At 45.3% G+C, this 5063-nt stretch overlaps 1 protein-coding gene and 1 non-coding gene across 2 annotated transcripts in view; both read right to left on the bottom strand.

Moving 5' to 3' along the window:
• The window catches only part of SREBF2 (sterol regulatory element binding transcription factor 2), a 65872-nt gene that overhangs the window by 35792 nt on the left and 25017 nt on the right, over positions 1 to 5063 (bottom strand). The gene's annotated exons all lie outside the window — the stretch shown is intronic.
• LOC115870850 lies at positions 4 to 164 on the bottom strand. Its single transcript, XR_004046957.1, has one exon. It is a non-coding gene; the product is annotated as a U1 spliceosomal RNA (small nuclear RNA).

Below are 5063 nucleotides of genomic sequence, written 5' to 3'. Positions count from 1 at the left end.
AAAGCTGAAGTTGGGTGAGTGGTCTTAAGAAAAAAGAGAATATAGAAAAGTAGGGTTCAGGAGGACCAAAGAAACATCCTGAAACGTGAATGTATGCAATGGATAAGCCTCGCCCTGGGAAAACCACCTTCGTGATCATGGTATCTCCCCTGCCAGGTAAGTGCTTATTAGGGTCATCACACTATATAGAACAGCCGACTGGATAAGATCCATATGCCATATCCGCCAATACAGCCAGATGGGGATGGCCGACACGATAAAGGCGTTCCCGAAGAAAAGCGCGGAGGACTTGGCCGACAAGTTTCGGCTGAAGTCTTGCAGGAGCAGATCCTCCTCGGACTGCTGCTTGGTCTCTGGTTAATTTAAATTGAAATCGTAAGGATTGAGCATTTTGATGATGAAGGTTATGCGATCGGATAGCTTTTTCCTCTATAGTCAAACAACATAGCTTATTTCAAGTGGCCCAATCAGCAATATTGTTACCATCAGTTAAGGGTCCAGATAGTTGTGAATGAGCCCTAAGATATCCGAAATAGCAAGGGTTTTGTCGCTCATGTAGCAACGTCTGAATGGACAAGAACAACTGTTGAATGACAACATCAGAGGCATTAATTAAAGGTATAGTTTCATATTGTCTCTGTCCTTGAGCATCCTGTATTACAGGAAATGCTTGAAATCCACTAATATCTTCCCCGTCTCGAAAGGCTTCTTTCAAACTCTTTTGCAAAGGAGACATTTTTTCTGTAACATCCGATTTTACTGGATTCATAGAGATTTGTCCCAAATTTTTACTTATGGGAAGCGTAATTGGATAAGCATGTAAATTTTTAGTCTGCAAATCAGGAATTCCAGATCTGTCATCATTCATTACATTACCTGTAGATATATTCTGCAAAAGTTTCATTATAGATTGTACATCTTGCTGCAACTGTTTAATATTCATTTCAGAGTCGCTGTTCTTGTTTTGAGAAACTATATATTCTCCCACTCTATCATCAGGATCCCTGTTCGGGCGCCAACACGCCGGAGCTGGTCTCCGGCAACAGTCCACAGGCTAGGCGTCCCACAGGTAGTGTAGCCTTTAAATTGAGGCACAGGACAAACAAGGCTGGTGATGATCAAAGAGCAAGACAAGAAAGGCGAGACTCACCAAGGCATTTATCTCTCTGCCCTTCAGTTAATCCCAGGCTGGCACAATAAACTATCTCAATGTCCCATAGGTTCCCAAACTTATTGGGTCTACCAGCCCTTTTCAAACAAACAAACAAACAAACAAACAAACAAACAAACAAAAATAGTCAGCACCCCCTGACAATTAAAAGCTTTTATACTATAGCCCATAATCCAGGATAAAGTATAGATAACTGCATTTGCAGGCCCCTTGTATCATTTTAACAGTTCCTCCCCCACTGTCAGGGCAGTATCACTCACTTCGGGAAACCAGGTCCTAGAAAAAGACTAGCGGTAACACAAATGAATACATGCACATCCATGTTCACCACAGCATTATTCACAATAGCAAAAAGAAAACAATCCAAGTGCCCATTAATAGATGAATGGATAAACAAACTATGGTACATAAACACAAAAGAATACGATGCAATGTTAAACCCTAACAATGACTACTCACAACACTTCATAAGATGAATGAACCTGAAGGACATTATGCTGAGTGAAATCAGACAGTCACAATAGGTCAACTATTTTAAGAAGCCACTAAAAAAAGTCAAGAAAATGTTTACACACAGAACAAAACATTCTTTGACGGTTCCCAAGAAGACTCCCCCATGAGGAACCTGCTCCCCAAAGGCCTTCTGTAGTTGCATGTTCAGAATGTACTCAGGGGCAGGACAGATGGCTGGATGCACATGGGAAACCCTGGGAGGAAGTGGACAGAGTTGCTGTGGGGACGTACTAAGGTCACAAAATATTCAACATAAACTGTTGAATGGGAAATCAATTTGAGCTGTAACTGTACATAAAAATAACAATGTTTTTTCTTTTTTAAAAAAGAGTGGGTGTCAGATAAGCAGGAAGCTACTGGAGGCTTCTAGTGTTAACCACCACAAGGTATAACTAGAGCTTACGGTTTTTGTCCGTTCCACCTGCTGGGGAAAACAGCATCTCACAAGGGGAAATGATTACACCTTGGGCCTATTTTCTAACATCTTGACACTCTACGCTGTTCTTACCTAACCTGTTGTGTGGGAGGGAGAAATGGGCAGACTGCCTCAGACTCGGGGAGCACAGCCTATACCAACCAATTCCAGCTGCTGGTCTGTGGTTAAACTACAAAACATCCTCAAACACTGCATGAAATTGCAACGAAACACAATCCAAGGCTAACATTCCTAGGGTAACACAACGGTGTAAGAATAAACCATAAGAAAGCGATTAAATCTACTACGATTCAGGCTGAATCGTCCTGAATTCCCCCAAGACCCCCAATCTCTAGCAGAGGCCTGCTTTGCAAGGCAGAGAATGGGCTGGCTAGTTCTACTTTCTGAATCTATGGAATGCGAAGGTGAGCAGAAGGCAAACAAGGCCAGATGGGCCTGTGTGCGAGTCCTGAGGTCACCAACCAGCTGTGTGAATAGGGCCTTTAGATCTCTCTATAGCTTGGCTTGCTGGCTACACAAACCCTCTTGTCATGAGGATTAATAAAATAATTTATGCCAAGTGCTTGCTGAGGGCAGGCCTTTATAAGAGTCCCTGTTAGTGATACTTCTAGAGCACCCACTACACGGGCACTTTGCTCCACTTATCTCAAGTGCTCTCAAGAACCTTCCGTGGGAAAGACATGGCCTCCCTCTGAAGGAACCTGTGGAGCTCACAAAGCTTATTTCACAAGGCAGGCCAGGAGGGTGTGGGCAGAAAAAATGGGACTGCTTAAATGAAATAAAATGAAGACCCCCATTCTGCCCCAACAGGAAAAGCTCTGGTGGTGACCAGATGTTGGGCTGAGGGGTGTTGAGTGGCTGTTAACACTGAGCATCTAAAGCAGTGGTTCTCAACCTTCCTAATGCTGCGACCCTTTAATATAGTTCATGTGGTGACCCCAACCATAACATTATTTTCGCTAATCTAAAGGAAGAGTTTATCGAGCCTCTGATCCACAGGGTGTACGTGCTGGGAGTGCTCCCCAGGAGCCCCTCACCACTGGGACCCCATCTTGTCTGCAGTGACAAGGAGGCAGGCGTCCTGGTGCATTCTAATGCGGAGCTCCTCCACAAGGGAGCGTCCTATGATGACAGCCTCTGTTCATCAGCCACAGAGAATGAAACCCAAAAGAGCAGCCTGGGAAGAAGGCACAGATTTGATGGAGCCTTGAAAATGCAGCCCCAGTTCCCTCCTGCTGAGGTGCAGCCAGTGGAACTGATAAAGCTAGAAACAGGCCTGGGGGTCCGCCTCCTGAACCAAGGCACATTCCTTTCTTCAGCTGTCCCTTAAACTCCAGCTTAAGTTATTTCACACAGTGGGCTGGGCCTTGAGGAAAGATAATGAGTTAGGTCTCTTTAAAAGCAAGCAACCAAATTAAGAGGCCCTGGCCCCTGCAACCGGCCCAGAGGCCCCAACCCATGGCCCAAGGTCACATTCCCCTGTTTGCATCACCCTGCCCCCTTCAGACAGGCAGCATCCACCTGAGAACAAGGCTACCTTCTACTTAGGCAGATCGATTCCCCAAGCAGGGCAGCAGTGGGTCAAAACTTCCAGTTTGTCAGTCAGTCAACAGCCCTTGGGGGAGTATTTGTTACCTAGTCCTGCTAGGTTTTGGGAGAACTATTTGGCCAAGGTCCTGTATTCTTAAGAGTTTGTATTTATTACCAACCTTGTCTTAAGCACGACTTTAAAATAACCAGGCTTTTAAAAACACCAAAGTAATATAACCGTTACAGAAAAGTATAGAAACCAGTTCAAAGAAAAGAAAGAAATGTAAAAATCATCTGGCAATCCCATCCCCCAAGAGCTGTCCCTAGTCAAGGTGATGGGGGTATGCCCTCTCCCAGATCTTCCCACCAGGCTGGGGTGCGCATCCAGGCCTGCATCTGCCTGTGAATGGTCCTACTCAGATGATGAGCAATTCTTTCCTCCCTTCGCTTCATAAAGCATGAAAAGCATTCCATATCAACCCCCATGGATGCGACAGCATGCTCTTTAGAGGCCCACAGCATTGTCTTTGTCTCACATGGCTGCACGTTGTCGCTGCACCACAATCCATTTGGTCCCCTTAGGTGAGGAGGCCTGGTTACTTTTCACTTCTCAGAATCGCGCAACTCTGACAAAAGGAGAGCTCCCCACTTATCTGATTAAATTCTTTTTTTTTTTTTTTAGAAAACAATATTTATTGTGTTCCTGGTGAAAGTTTACCCAGCAGGTTAGGCTCCCATTTGACAATGCCCATACACATTTTCCATTGACATTTGTTAGAATTTTCACAAGGTATCAACGTTCTGTGTTCCCTTTCCAGGACTCCTAGCTCCCTTGTCCCCCTTATCTTGTCATCTTTGCATCAGAGTAAATGTCGATCTGTTGGTCTTAAACAGATGGTATTTCAGGTAGGCACCGTTTCTATGGGTCACTTCCTTTATGTTGTGTGCCGTTCTGCTATTTTGCCGAAAGGTGGCTTTGAGACAAGTTTCAGCTCAAGGTTTAGGGAGTTTTAGGGGGATAGTTCCAGGAGTCTGTCCTCTGGTTTCAACTGGTGTGACTACTCTGACCGCTCTAAAGAATTTGAGCTTTGTTCTACATTTTTCTCCTGTTCTACCTAGGACCATCTATGGGGCCCTGGGAAGAATCGTCAATGGTGGTAGCCAGGCCCCATCTAGTTCTTCTGGTCTCAGGGAAGAGGAGGGAGGCAGTGGCTTGTCTGGTTATGTCCTTCAGCTAAATTCCTTGATTTAGATATCTGGATCAAAGGGAAAATATGGGTGCTTTGGAAATGCACTGAATTCTGCTTCCACCCTAAATTCTCCACATAGAACTCTCACCTCTACGTCTGTCAATCTGTGTGTGTAGGGGGGGGGGGGGGGGTGGGGGGGGGGGGGGGGGGGGGGGGGGGGGGG

This window comes from Echinops telfairi, unplaced genomic scaffold (genome assembly GCF_000313985.2).
Source record: "Echinops telfairi isolate 266 unplaced genomic scaffold, ASM31398v2 ScPeMD7_2;HRSCAF=8, whole genome shotgun sequence".
Taxonomy (NCBI): domain Eukaryota; kingdom Metazoa; phylum Chordata; class Mammalia; order Afrosoricida; family Tenrecidae; genus Echinops; species Echinops telfairi.
Note: the sequence above shows the minus strand (reverse complement) of the source record. Positions and strands in the feature narration are given on the sequence as shown.